This window comes from Vulpes lagopus, chromosome X (genome assembly GCF_018345385.1).
Source record: "Vulpes lagopus strain Blue_001 chromosome X, ASM1834538v1, whole genome shotgun sequence".
NCBI classification, from domain to species: Eukaryota; Metazoa; Chordata; class Mammalia; order Carnivora; family Canidae; genus Vulpes; species Vulpes lagopus.
Window position 1 is genome coordinate 77,821,731 of NC_054848.1, and position 16,318 is coordinate 77,838,048.

A 16,318-nucleotide genomic window follows, 5' to 3' on the forward strand; every position below is an offset into this window, starting at 1 on the left:
GAAGGAAAGATTTCTATAATTCATTAATTCACTGAATCAGGAAATATTTAAGTGCCTCTTACATACCTATTGAATAGGTATTCATGCGTATGAATAGCTTACGTACCAAGCTATTATCTGTTTTTTCTGTATATGTTTTATTAATTTTTGGTGACTTGGGAAGGGATTGGGAAATAAAGAATGACATCTTTTAATGTCTGGACCAGTGCTTAGTGATGTACACATGTAGAAACTAATGTAAGAGGTGATAAGATTATTCGCAATAGCTACAAAGTGAAAATGGCCCAAATGTCTATCAGCTGATGAATGGATAAACAAATCGTAGTGTATACCTATAGTGGAATATTATTCATCAATAAAAAAGGAATGCAATACTGATACTTGCTACAAAATGGATGAGATTTGAAAACATTATGCTAAGTGAAGGAAATCAGATACAGAATGCCATGTATTATATAATTCCGTTTATATGAAGTGCTTAGAATAGGAGAATCAAAAGAGATAGTAATATTAGTGGTTGTCTAGGACTGGGCTTGGGGCATGGAGCTGGGTCAATGGGGAGTAACTTTTAAATAGGTATAAGGATTCTTTTTAGAGTGATAAAGAAGTCTCTATTTTAGAATGTTTCAACTCTCAAGATAATGGCATCTCTTTTTCATTTTTGTGTTCCCAGCAATTAGTCAGTGTGTGGCCCCTGTTGAGATATTACTGGTTGTTTATATAATAAAAGAATGTCTTCTGCAGTGTTTCTCTTGAGCATAGAGAGACCCTAGCTAGTTTCCTTTGTGTAAATAGGATCCTGGGCCTGCCTTTGGACCCCAGTGTTCCTGAAGTAAATATGCAGATTCAGCTCCTTGCTATATACACAGGAGGCATGAATTTATATACACAGCACATGAATTTTCAAATACCTAAATATTAATCTCATGCCAAAACCTATTAACTAATAGCTGGTCTATAAACCATGTGAAAAGATTAGAAGCGTATATGAAAGTGTCCTCCCCATCACAAACCATTGCAGAATATAGATTGAAATTTAATCTAATCTTTCTCAGTTTCAACTCTCCTATCATTTTTATTAGTCTTCACAATAAAAGCTATTCAGGGGGCCCACACAGTAGTGAAAAGATTGGCTTAACCATTTATGTGCCCAGCATTTCTAAATGGCTTAGAACCTTCTTAATAAAGATCATAATTTGAACTTTTTGCTCTTTTTACTTCTGAAAATTAGAACAAAGTAAAATCATATGTCTTGGGACTAATCAGAAATCGAAGCCCAGAAACCCATTTGCTTGGTTTTGGAGAACATGTACATGTTGTTGGTTATATTTGGAGATGCATAATTGAAACACTTTTACATTTGTATAGCACTTTTAAAACTTTTATAGCCCTTATATATCAAATATTTCATTTGAGCCTCAGAACAGCCCTTCTAAGATAAACCAGAGCATGGTACTAAAATCATAGGGCTCAAAGGCATCTATAAGCAAGTAGCTTAACTACCCAGCCCCCTTGGCAGGTGCCAAAACTGAAATGCAGAGGTCACTGGTTGGCTCAAGGTGGTACTGCAAGTTTTCCTACATGAGGCATTCACTTTATACATGCCTAATGACACTTAGAGGTAGAAAATGTCATTGAAACCACTGTAGTGCTGGTCAAGGTTGGCAGGAAGGATTAGAACCTGGAAGTACCTGCCTTGGGGTCCTAAGCACAGACTTCTCTCTCCCTTGGTACCCATTATACACATCAGTTTGACTTTTTCCTATAATTGAATTTACTAAAATCCTCTAAATATATATACCTCCTGCAGCCTCCAAAGCAGTTAAACTCTTGTCGGTGGACATAAAATTTCTTGGTCTGACAATCTTACTTTTATGTCGCCTTCAGTATTTCAGGTTGCCTGAGGTGCCAGATTGATTAAGCTACATTCTGGAGAACTAAATATATGTAGAATATTATATGGCTCCCCTACTGAACACAAAACTTTAAATTAATGGGTGTCTCTTGTTGACATTGTAAAGTATGCAGACCTGAAATACAACTGTAATAATCCTTGCAGGACCATGTATTTACTTGTTATGTCTATAAAATGAATGGCTGTTCAAATGTAGAAGCCATGACAAAACACGGATGTTTATATAGGAGGTGACATAATGGAAGAAGGATTACAGTGAGGACATGTAAAGTGAGAGGCCAAAAAGGGCTGGGAGAAGAAAATCATAAAATAGACCAGTGGCAGGGCAGCTTTCCACTATGGAGGTCACAGCAAAATTCAATCACATCAATCCTGAATATGGTTAGAGGTGATCATGTTTTGCTTTGTTTTTATTTTCGTGTTTTGTGCCTTTCTGTGTTATCAGGTATAACTGAAATTGTGTCAGAAGAGTAAAGCCAGGTAGTTTGGGAGATTAATTAGAAATGCTGCACATCACAAGGCATTTGTAAATGGGGGAGGTAGAGGGAGATCTGATACAAATGGTGCCGAAAGTAGCACAGAACAAACCCTAGTTTAAGAAAAGTGGCTCAAGGGATCCCTGGGTGGCGCAGCGGTTTGGCGCCTGCCTTTGGCCCGGGGCACGATCCTGGAGACCTGGGATCGAATCCCATGTCGGGCTCCTGGTGCATGGAGCCTGCTTCTCCCTCTGCCTATGTCTCTGCTTCTCTCTCTCTCACTGTGTGCCTATCATAAATAAATAAAATTAAAAAAAAAAAAAGAAAAGAAAAGAAAAGTGGCTCAAGTAGGTTTTGGTGCACATATATTTTCCCTCTTGCTCTTTTGGCTCCTCCAAATCTCCCCAATAGATTTTTCTGCCTTTAAAATACACCTCTTTCCCCCACCCCACCCTAATTTTCAGTAAACAAGTTTCTCAGGTCAGTATTTTGAAAGATATTGCTTAAATTCTAAATTTCCAATGTATCCAGCTCCTCCCAGTTCTTAAATTATTACTATTAAGTTAAACTGCTATTGGCACTGCAAAATTTCATCTCCTGCAGTAGCCAGCTGCCAGGTCACAAAACACACACACACACACACACACACACACACACACACAAACAAAAAAAAAACCCCAAACTTATCTGAACACCCTGAGAATTTTCTTTGGGCAGTAAAGTCAAGCATCTTGGTATCATGTAAGCATTAATTTTTAATGCTTTAATTTGACCCAAAGCATTTTGTTGTCTATGATGGGCTTCCCACTTATTTTGCTTTGGAAAAATCTGGAGTCTAAGTCTAAGCATTTTTCCCTTAATTCTAAAAGCAGTTTTCTGTGTTTTTCTCTTAAGTAGGACTGAGGACATTTGACTAAGAACCTTGTGCACCTCTTCTTTTTTTAGTTGCTGTTCTCTTCACTCATGAGTTAATCCGTCTTAGGTTGTTGAAAAACAGCTCCCCAATTCTGAACACAGTGAAGGGAAGGGTAGCATCCTTTCAAGCTCTGTAAGCCTTGCTATGTGAGAGGATCAGAACATTCTAAAACTGTGATGTCCTTCCCGGAGGACCTCGGTGGCACAGTTAGTTAAGCATCTGGCTTTTGGTTTCAGCTCAGGTCCTGATCCCAGGGTTGTGAGATGGAACCCTGCCTTGGGCTCCACAGTAAACTCAGAGTTTGCTTAGATTCTTTCTCCCTCTCCTCCCCCTACTTCTCTAAAAAATAAATAAATCTTTTTTTTAAAATAAATAAATCTTTAAAAAATACAATAAGATGTGGTGTCCCTGAAAGAATTTGAAATCAATCTCTAGGGCAGCAGTACTCTATTATAGAAATTACTCTATTGCACTGCAGGATCATCACTTACTAGCTCTGTGATTCTGGGCAAGTCACTTAACTTCTGTGTGCCTGCCTCAGTTACTGTCTATGCACACTGAGGAATCTTCTATTATGACCACCACAGATGCTCAGGCCTATCCCCAGAAGAGATTTTTAACTCAGTAGGCCTGATGCTGTGGCACAGGCACGTGGATTTTAATGAAGGTTTTTGGGGGGATTCTGATAACCACCTATTAAGAACTACTGTTGTAGGCAGTGATTCTCAAACTTTAATGTAATTAGAATCACCTGGGAGAAGGAAACTTATTATAAAGTGAACCTCTAGAAATTGTGCTATTACTCTATATCTGGTGGGAGGGCCCAGGAATGTGCATTTTAACTAGAACTCTAGATGATTTGAATGCAGGCGGCTGCAAGAGCCACCTTTGGGAAACACTGCTATAGAGGAATCACACTAGCAGCCTGAATGGACTGAATGTTTGTATCTCTTTCCCATCCAATTCATATGTTGAAACCCTAACCCCCAGTGTGATGTTAATTAGAAGTGGGCCTTTGGGAGGTAATTGGGTTTAGATGATTTCTAATGGTAGTGATGGGGGCACCATGATGGGATTAGTGCCCTTATGAGAAGAGGTAGAGAGACAAAAGCTCTAGTGAGTACACACATGCTCTCTCTCTTTCGTTCTCTTCATCATGTGAGGACACAGGGAGAAGGCCACTATCCGTAAACCAAGAAGAGAATACTCACCAGATGCCTAATCTGCTGGCACCTTGACCTGGGATTTATCAGCCTCCAGTACTTTCATAACTAAATTACTGTTGTTTAAACCACCTGGTCTATGGTAGTGTTTAGTAGTATCCTGAGCCAAATAAGACACATACCCCTTCTTCACTGCATTTGTCTATAGCAATAATCTTTTAAGACTGCCAAGGTACTATTTTTAAAAAGATTTTATTTATTTTATTAGGGAGAGAGAGAGAAGGAGGAGGGGCAGAGGGATAGGGAGATAATTTTATGCAGACTCCCCGCTGAGCATGGAGCCCAACACTGGGTCCTCAATCCAGGACCCTGAGATCATGACCTAAGCTGAAACCAAGAGTCGATTAACTGACTAAGCCATCTAGCCACACCACACAGGTAATGCTGCTGAATTACTTCCAGTGGGACAAAAAGCACAAGCTATAAAGTATTTTTTAGTCAGAAGAATTAGCACAGAAATACATCCTCTAACCAATGGCATGTAATTGTAAGCTGGCTGCTGGGGATATAGTCTGTAGCCATAGAATGAAAAAAGCCAATTAACCATGTGGGAAGAGAACATCTGACAATAGAAATTATACCTTTAACCCTTGGTTCATTAGCATTGTGTCCTAATCAATTGAGATTACCAGCCAAATAACCATGAGAAAACTGTAGGAAAAAGGAAGCAGGATTATTTAGAGTTTATACTAGTCATACATTATGTGACTGTTGCTTAATGAGCCTGGTGAATTTTTTTGTGATAAAATGTTTTATTTGATTCTTTTGAAATACGTTTCTATTCTATCATACCTGAAAAGAGAAAAATGAGGGCTGTGAGGAATTTTGAATCCTCATTTGTCCTCTGCCCATGATGCACGACACCTGGCTCTCCACTCATTGTACAAATGGAACTTTCCATTCATAGTGATTTCTAGGTCTCTATAGCATTTTGAAAACACACTAACTGAAAAGTTCTACATGGTTTAATACCCCCCCCCCCCTGCACACACACATACCCTACTTAGGCTTCTTGTCTTCTCCACTTTTTGCACACTGTTTCTTTGTGGGTCAGTGGTACCCCTGAACTTTCTGACAAATGTGTAAAAGGCACATTTTGTGGAGTTATTTATCCTCCACTTATAAATTCTTCTGGTTTAGGCCATATCCAGGATCAGCCTTTGAGTTAGTGTTAGGAATTGAAAATAAAGGAAAAGCATTCTTGAAAGTCCATCTTTTGGAAATGCAGCAGAAATCTTCAGTCTTACCCTTATTTCTGGAACCTAGAAACCTAAATTATCTTAGATCCTCATAAATTTTATTCACTCTCAGGGTTTTCAAATGTTGCTGGGAGATTTGTTTGGAGGTTTAACCAATTAACCATTGCTTCTAAAATGTGATCTATTTGGAATGGTATACTAAGCAAAGTTCAGTGAATTAAATTAATGATAGACAGCTTCATGAAGACAAAGAAGTAATTTATTTCTCCAGGTCTCTGTATTTCTTAAGTCCTTGGAGTCTTGGGTTCCAAATATTCTTCACTTGTAGCTTTCAGAGAGCAGTGAAATGTGCTCTCTCCATGCCTGTATGTTTGCTTTGGGGCAACCATATTTCTTGAGCCATGCATTCAATTTGAGTCTGAAGAGGGGAAAAAAAGACTATTTCTAAGACATGATTTCTACAAACAGAGATTAAAAGCTGTGTAACTTTTTCCCATTTGTGTGAAATATAGCTGTTCATAGTCTGCATTTTGGAGATATTGAGAAAACACTCCAAGGTTAGTTTTATAACCTTTATAATCTCTTTTCTTAATACCATGTGATTTTTTTTAATGTTTCAGATTTTTATTTAAATTCTATTTAGTTTAGTTAACATATAGTGTAATATCAGTTTCAGGAATAGAATTTAATGATTCGTTACTTACATATAAAACCCTCATCATAGTTAGTGCCCTCCTTAATACTCATCACCCATCTAGCCCATCACCCACCCACTTCCCTCCATCAACTCTCAGTTTGTTTTCTATAGGGAAATCTCTCTTATAGTTTGCTTCACTCTCTTTTTTTCTTTCCCCTGTTTACCTGTTTTGTTTCTTAAATTCCCCCATATTAATGAAATCATATGGTATTTGTCTTTCTCTGACTTAGTTCACTTAGCATAATACACTCTAGCTCCATCCACAACATCGCATATGGCAAGATTTCATTCTTTTTGGTGGCTGAGTAATATTTCTCTGTGTGTGTGTGTGTGCGTGTGTGTGTATACACATATATACCACTATTTCTTTATCCGTTCATCAGTCAATGGACATTTGGGCTCTTTTCATAATTTGGCTATTGTTAATAATGCTGCTATAAGCATCAGGGTGCATGTGCCCCTTTGAATCAATATTTTTTATATTTTGGGTAAATATCTAGTAGTGCAATTTCTGGATCATAGGGTAATTCTATTTTCACCATTCTGAGGAACCTTCAAACTGTTTTCCAGAGTGGCTGTACCAGTTTGCATTCCCACCAACAGTGTAAGAGGGTTCCCCTTTCTCTGCATCCTCACCAACATCTGTTATTTACTGTGTTGTTAATTAGCTACTCTAACAGGTGTGAGGGGATATCTCATTGTAGTTTTGATTTGTAATACCCTGATGATGAATGATGTTGAGCATTTTTCATGTATTTGTTTGCCATGTATATGTCTTGTTTGGTTTTATAAAATATTTTCTGCTTTGTGACATGGAGGGTTTCTTTTGGTAATTATTAGTAAATAATGTTTGTTGTATAAAAACTGAAAGAGGGCTAGTATCTTTAGTAAAGGCAAACCATTCAAAAAAAAACTTGACACACTTTGTGTTGTGAAAGTGAATAATAAGACCTCCTTTGTGTTGTGAAAGTGAACCACTTGTTTGTCTTAATAAGACCTCCTTAAGCTAACTAATCTGACCAGTTATCAGATTCAGCCTTTATTCCTAGAATGAAATAAAGATTTACTGAAATTTTAACAAGTTCACTAACATTAATAAAAACAGGAGGCTTTATTTCCAAACAAATTGTTAGCATCAACAATAGAAAAATAGGTAAATTCTAATTCATATACTAGTTACCCTTTTTACCATCCATATTAGCCTGAGTTGGGTCTTTATATCCTTGACATACTTATCAGACTAGTTTTGCATATTTTACCACAAGGCTTTTGATAGTACTTATTTGAAAATCACCACTTGAATGAATGAACCTATTATTCTTATCAAGATGGGACATTCTCAAAAATATGATGGGTGCTCTAAATCATATTCCCTCTTCCTCCATCTAAAAAGAATTAAACCTTGTATGGCAGTGATCAGGAAAAGGATACAAGTACATGAGCTTATTGTGTGTTTTTTTAATATAATGCATATCAGGAGAGATGAGCTATGATCTGAATCTTAACATGACCAAGGTATCAAAACAGTACTAGGTTCTATGTCAGGAGACATGAGTTCCAGGCTAGCCTCTGCCACTGTGTGATCTCACATAGATGCTTTTTGGCCTCCGTTTTCTGACTTGTTTTCAAAGAGATAGATTGGTATAAATGACTACTCAGTTCTCTCACAGTTAAAAGCTCTTAATTCTGTGCTTTAAATTCTATCTGTGAGATTATTTTGTTCCCTCAATTTGTTCATGCCCCTTTCTTGCATCCTATTGAGTGTCCTTAACATAAAAGGTGATGGAACACATTGACCTCTATTCTAGAAAATAGTCCCAGATGAGGAAAATTTCCATAACACCAGTGATTTCTAGGAATATAGGACTCTTCTGCATCCTGTTACCAGGAAGGACATACATAAGAGAAAAACAGGTATATCTGCAGACTACTGGACAAATGTCTGAAATTATTCTGACCTACCTAGAAAGCATCTTATCTTTTTTCCTCTTTGCTCTGAGTTGAGACAGTCTGGTTGATCTGTTTCCATTCCTTTGACTTTACAGTTATTTTGGAAAACAAATGGTATTAAGCTAGCACTAAATAGTATAGAAGGAGAGGCTTAAACATCTGTATCTTCCCACCCATCTCAACCCCTGTCACCAACAAAAAGCTATAGAAACACAAAAGGAACAACCATTACAGTGAATCTCTGTGCTCCCACAGCATGCATAAAGAATACACCATAGCCTATCAGATTATTTCCATATTTTTCCTGGCTGTAAGTCACAAGTAACTTTGATACAAATAATACTTGTGAATAAGCTGTATAAAATACTCACCAAGCTACACTGAAACTGTCCATGAAAGTGACAACTTGCTGTCACGAATGATGAAATATCCCTTGCATAAAAGGCAATTGTGTTGATTGTAGAAAATGAAATGAGCTTTCTTAGGTTTCTTCCCTGTGTGATGGTGGTTTTTTAGACAGGAAAGCTCCTATACAGTGATGTTAGGCCATATATTTCATCTCAACTTTCATTTACAGTTGTCATTGTTGTGGGGAAAAACATTTTAATCAGTTTCTGCATGAAGGTCAGATAAAACTGTGAACAAAAGTAATTCCTTTATGATAATATCAAAACAGAAGCATTGCTACACTTAAATTATGAAGCATGTTTCTCTTATCTGCAATACAATTGTGTGTATGACTTAATTGAATCTGAGAGTATATCTTATTTATGCTCCTGGTAAGCTCAAGAAATTCTCTTCCCTTAGAGGCCTGAAGTTCTGATATTAGCTAAGAAAGACCAGATGATATTATGTTATAGGTATAAACTAAGTTATTTTTAAAAGAGATATGGGAATTATTTCAGGTCTTTGGGGTTTTGTTTAATAAACTGAAGTCATATTGACATTTTGTTGTGCCTTAGAAGACATGATTTTTAAAAGTGCCTGAATATGTGTGAGTGGTGTGTGTGTGTGTGTGTGTGTGTGTGTGTGTGTGTGTGCGAGAGAGAGAGAGAGAGAGAGAGAGAGAGAGAGAGAGAATTATTGGAGGTAACACAGTGGAGCAGAAGTATTCATAATAAAAAAGATATTTTATCTGGTTTTTGAGTGTAAAAAGACACCAATTTAGTAGATAAACACAAACATATGCACCCTGATGCCTGAACACATCTTCCTATTCCCAACCTCCGCCACACGGGTCTTACCTGTTGCCTGCAAATGGAAATTTGAGACCATGCACTCCCAGAGGATGGAAAATTGATTATAGTTGCAAATGCAGATTACCAATTAAAAACCTTTAGGAACACAGTGTAGGGCTAGGCGATGTACATTAATAATTTAATACATACACATACCTTTTCGCATTCCCCAATACCCTTTCTAACATTTTAAGAAGTTCCACTAATTATGCTGCGCACTAAAGTACAAAAAGAGGTAAAAGTTGCCCAGGAAATCACAAAAATTGTGTTACTTTCAAGAATTTAACCTATCAGACTTTTATTTCACTTTATTCTTAACAGTAACCACAAGGCATTTGCCCAGACCCTCAAATTCTTTTCCATATCTTTATGAAGTTATATAGACTTCAGAGGTAAGAAACATTGCCAATTCCATTTTGGGAGTCTCCTTTTGAAGCACTGTAACTACTTATTTCACTAGTGGGAATGCTGGGGAAAAATAACATTTAATCTTTCATAATTTCTAGGATTATGTAGAGATAAAAGAATATGTTTAATGTTTTCTAGCCACTGAAACATAATGCGGCAAATAAGCAACGCCTGTCTCCCTATTATACCTAAAAGTGATTCAGAGACTTATTTCAGTAATTTCAGATGGGTACTGTGAAGTACATTGGTCAAAAGAAAAGATTATTTAGCAATGTGGGCAAAACATTAGCTGCCCTTAATATCTAGTTGAAATCCCTAAAAAGCAGAATTACTGTCTTTCAACATCTGTAGCACTGTTGACATTGAAAAATTATAATGGTGACTATATATATCTTTATAACATTATATTATCAGGCCTCTGGGCCACTCCACTTTAAAGCTTCTTAATCTCCTTTGACCAAACAATTTAAAAAGGAATTGATAGCATTCTGACATCTGGTGGCTTGTAGAAAAATTTTAAAGCATTTTCAACTTGACTGACGATCAAATAAAATAATTTTTAAAAATATATGGGGATGCTTCTATGTCTTGGCTATTAAAATTAAAGCTTCAGGGAAAATAGGGTTGCACATATATTTTCAAATTAATGTTTTAGTAAATTAGTGGAATTACTGGGTCATATGATAATTCTATTTTTAATTTTTTGAGGAGTGTCCATACAGTTTTCTACAGGGGCTGCACCAGTTTTCATTCCTACCAACAGTGAATGAGGGTTCCTTTCTCTCCACATCCTTGCCAACATTTATTTCTTGTCTTTTTTTTTATTTTAGCCATTCTGACAGGTGTATAGTAATATCTCATGTGGTTTTGATTTGAATTTCACTGATGATGAGTTATTTTGGTCATCTTTTCATGTGTCTTTTGGCCAACTCTATGTCATCTTTGGAAAAATGTCTATTTGGGTCCTCTATCCATTTTTTAATGTTGAAAGTTTTTATTTAAATTCTACTTGGTTAACATATAGTATAATATTAGTTTCAGAGGTAGAATTTGGTGATTCATGACAATAAATGCCTTCCTTAATACCCATAACCCATTTAGCCCGTATCCTACTCACCTCCTCTCCAACAACCCTCAGCTTCTTCTCTGTTCTCAGAAGTCTTTTTTATGGTTTGCCTCCTTCTCCTTTTTTTCTTTTCCTTGTGTTCATCTGTTTTGTTTCTTAAATTCTTCATATGAGTGAAATCATATGGTATTGGTCTTTCTCTGACTGACTTATTTCACTTAGCATACTCTAGCTTAATCCATATCAATGCAAATGGCAAGATTTCATTCTTTTTAATGGCTGAGTAATATTCCTTTATATATATGTATATTATTATATATGTATATCTACACACACACATACACACACACTGCTTCTTTATCCATTTATTAGCCAACAGACATTTGGGCTCTTCCCATAATCTGGCTATTGTTGATAATGCTGCTATAAGCATCAGGGTGCATGTGCATCTTTGAATCAGTATTTTTCTATCCTTTGGGTAAATATCTAGTACTGCAATTTCTAGATCATAGTGTAGTTCTATTTTTACCATTCTGAGGAACCTCCAAACTGTTTTCCAGAGTGACTGTACCAGTTTGCATTCCTACCAACAGTGTAAGAGGGTTCCCCTTTAGCTGAATCCTCACCAATATCTGCTGTTTCCTGTGTTGTTAATTTTAGCCATTCTGACAGGTGTGAAGTGGTATCTCATTGTAGTTTTGATTTGTAATTTCCTGATGATGAGTGATATTGAGCATCTTTTCATGTGTCTATTAACTATCGCTATGTCTTTGGAAAAATGTCTATGTCTTCTGCCCATTTCTTGACTGGATTTTTTTTTTTATTTGGGAGGTATTGAGTTTGGTTAAGTTTTTATAGATTTTGGATACTAACCCTTTATTATATATGTCATTTGCAAATATCTTCTCCCATTCTGAAGGTTGCCTTTTAATTTTGTTGTTTCCTTTGCTGTGCAGAAACTTTTATTTATCTTGATGATGTCCCAATAATTCATTTTGCTTTTGTTTCCCTTGCCTCTGGTGACGTGTCTAGAAAGTTCCTATGGCAGATGTCAAAGAGGTTGCTACCTGTGTTCTCCTTTAGGATTTTTTTTTTTTTGTCTCAGACGTGCCCATTTTTTAAATTGGATTATTTGTTTTTCTTTGGTGTTGAGTTGTGTAAGTTTTTTATATATTTTGAATATTAAACCCTTTATTAGATATATCATTGGAAGATATCTTCTCCTCTTCAGTAGATTGTATTTTTGTTTGGTTGATGGTTCCTTTTTCTGTGGAGATGTTTTATTTTGGTATAGTCCCAATAGTTGAATTTTGCTTTTATTTCCTTTGCCCAAGGAGACCTATCTAGAAAAAAGTTTCTATAACTGATGTCAAAGAAATTACTGCCTATGCTTTCTGGTGTATGGTATAAGAAATTGATCTAGTTTCATTCTTTTGCATGTAGCTGCCCAGTTTTCCTAGCCCCATTTGTTGAAGAGACTATCTTTTCCCCCATTGTTTATTCTTGAATTCTTTGTTGTTTGTCAATTAATGACCGTAAAATCATGGGACCATAAATTCTGGGTTTTCTATTCTGTACCATTGTTCTGTGTCTATACCATTTTGACTGCTACAGCTTTGTAGTGTATCTTGAAATCTGTGATTGCCATATCTCGGGCTTTGTTCTTTTTCAAGATTGCTCTGACTATTCGGGGTCCTCTGTGCTTCCCTGTAAATTTTAGGATTATTTGTTCTAGTTCTGTGAAAAATGCTGTTGGTATTTTAATAGGGATTGCATAAAATCTAGGTTGCTTTGGGTAGTAGAGACATTTTAACAATATTTGTTTTTTCCAATCCATGAGCATGCAATATCTGTCCATTGGGTTTGTGTCATCTTCAATTTCTTTTATCAATGTTTTGTAGTTTTCAAAGTATAGATCTTTCATCTCCTTGGAAGTTTATTCCTAGGTATCTTATTATTTTTAGAACAATTATAAATGGGATTTTCTTAATTTCTCTGTCTGCTACTTCATTATTCATGTATATAAATACAACAGATTTCTTTACATCAACTTTGTATCCTGTAACTTTACTGAATTCACTTATCTGTTGTTTTTTTTTTTTTGGCAGAGTCTTTAGGGTTTTCTATATATAGTATCATGTCATCCATAAATAATAAAACTTCTTCCATACCAATTTGAATCCCTTTTATTTCTTTTATTGCCTAATTGTTGTGGCTAGGACTTCCAGTACTATGTGGAATAAAACTGGTGAGAGTGGACATCCTTGTCTTTTTTCTGAGCTAAGAAAAGCTCTCAGTTTTTCACCATTGAGTGTGATGTTAGCTGTGTATTTTTCATATATGGTCTTTATTATGTTGAGGTATATTCCCTCTAAACTTACTTTATTCAGAGTTTTTATCATGAATATAAGTTAAAATTTGCCAATGCTTTTTCTGCACCTCTTGAGATGGTCATATGGTTTTTATACTTTTCCTTATTGATATGATGTAGCACATTGATAGATTAGCAAATAGTGAATCACTTTTGTTGGTCAGTTTGCTAGTATTTTGTTGAGGATTTTTGCATCTGTGTTCATCAGAGATATTGGCCTATAGTTTTATTTTTTTGTAATATTGTCATCTGATTTTGGTATCAGGCTAATGCTGGCCTTACAGAATGAATTTGGAAGCTTTCCTTCTTTTATTTTTTGGACTAGTTTAAGAAGGATAGGTATTAACTTGTCTTTAAATGTTTGGTAGAATTCACCTGTGGAGTATTCTGGTCCTAGACTGGTTTGTTGGGAGTTTTTTGACTAAAGTAGCCTGAATGTCCATTGATAGATGAATAGATAAAGAAGATGTGGTTGGTACATATATAATGAAATATTACTCAGCCATAAAAAGAATGAAATCTTGCCATTTGCAACAACAGCGATGGAGTTAGAGTATAATGTTAAGTGAAATAAGTCAAAGAAAGGCAAATACCATATTGTTTTACTCATATGTGGAATTTAAGAAACAAAACAGAGGACCAAACAAAAAAGTGACAAACAAAAACTAGACAATTACAGAGAAAAAACTGATGGTTGCTGGAGAAGAGATGGGTGGTTGGGGGAATAGGTGAATTAGATAAAGAGGGTTAAGAGTACACTTACCTTGATGAGCACTGAAAAACATATAGAGTTGTTGAATCACTATATTGTACACCTGAAACTAACACTGTATGTTAATTATACCTCAATAAAAAAAGAAAAATATATTGGCAAGAATTCAGTACTAGAAAGAGAACTTCCACTCAGAAAGCATGGATTTCATCAATAAGCAGTTGTGTAACCTTGAGAAATTCCACTAGAACTTTGAACCTCAGTGTCCTTTTCCATAAAATTGAGGAACTAAAACTGTATGAACTACGGTGATAGCATCCTAATGTACCTGGTTCTAGATTCAGTCTCATCTTCCATTTTGCATTCTTGTTGCCAAAATAACAAACTTGAATGATCCCTTCCAATATTTCTTAAAATTTATGCACCGTAGTTCTTTCCCCTCTAGCCTTACCACCTACCCACACCTATATTATGTTCCTGCTATATCAAATGATTTGAAATGTTCTGAGTATAGCATGCTTTCTTACTCCCAAACCAGATAATATGACCCAGGTAATATATTCCTAAATTATTGTCTATCTAAAAAATGTCCAAGGACTCCCTACATAAAAATCACCTGGGAATGCTGTTCAGAATGGGGATTCTTGCCTAGCACCAATTAGAATCTCTAACGGTTGGGCACAGGAATCTCAGTTGTGTTATAGGCTGTCATTTGAAAAGCATTGCTCTAGAGGAGGTATTCATAAACTTTTTGGTGCTTTGGTACCTTTTGGTAGTCAGTCGAAGACTATGGACCAGTTCTCAGAAAACTGTTTAAAAGGGAATCTGGGGGGCTCACTGGTTGAACATCTGCCTTTGGCTCAGGTCGTGATCCCGGAGTCCTGGCACTGAGTCCCACGTTGGGCTCCCTGTGGGAAGCCTGCTTCTTCCTCTGCCAATATCTTTGCCTTTCTCTGTGTCTCCTATAAATAGATAAATAAAATCTTAAAAAAAACTATTTATAGAGAGGCGGGGCAAGATGGTGGAAGAGTAGGATCCCCAAATCACCTGTCCCCACGAACTTAGCTAGATAACTTTCAAATCATCCTGAACACCTACAATTCCACCTGAGATTTAAAGAGAGAACAGCTGCAATGCTGCAGTGAGAAGAGTTCACACTTCTATCAAGTACAACTTGTTTTTAGCCACTCTGCACTGAGCAAAGTGACTAGAAAGACCTCACCATAAAAAAAGGAATCAGAAACAGTCGTCTCTCCCACAGAGTTACAGAATTTGGATTACAATTCAATGTCAGAAAGCCAATTCAGAACCACAATTATAAAGCAACTGGTGGCTCTGGAAAAAGCATAAAGGAACCAAGAGACTTCATGACTGCAGAATATGGATCTAATCTGGCCAAAATTAAACATCAAATATGTTTACATGAAAACTGGAGGTCCTAACAACGAGGGTTAATGAGGTAGAAGAAAGAGTGAGTGACATAGTAGACAAGCTGAAGGCAAGGAAGGAAACTGAGAAAAAAAGAGAAAAACAATTAAAAGATCATGAGGATAGGTTAAGGGAAATAAATGACAGCCTCAGAAGGAAAAAATCTACATTTAATTGGGGTTCCAGAAGGCGCTGAAAGGGACAGAGGACCAGAAAGTGTATTTGAACAAATCATTGCTGAGAACATCCCTAACTTGGGGAGGAGAACAGGCATTCAGATCCAAGAGAGATCTCCCCCTAAAATCAATAAAAACTGTTCAACACCTTGACATCTAATAGTGAAACTTGCAAATTCCAAAGATAAAGAGAAGATCCTTAAAGTAGCAAGAGACAAGAAATCCCTAACCTTTATGGGGAGAAGTATTAGGTGAAGAGCAGACCTCTCTACAGAGACCTGGCAGTAGAGAAAGGGCTGGCAGGATATATTCAGGGTCCTAAATGAGAAGAAATTGCAGCCAAGAATACTCTATCCAGCAAGGCTCTCATTCAGAATAGAGGGAGAGGAGATAAAGAGCTTCCAAGACAGAGAGAAACTGAAAGAATATGTGACCACCAAACGAGCTCTGAAAGAATTATTAAGAGAGACCCTGTAAAAGAAAGAGGAAGTCCAAGGAAACAATCCACAAAACAGGGACTGAATAGGTATTATGATGACACTA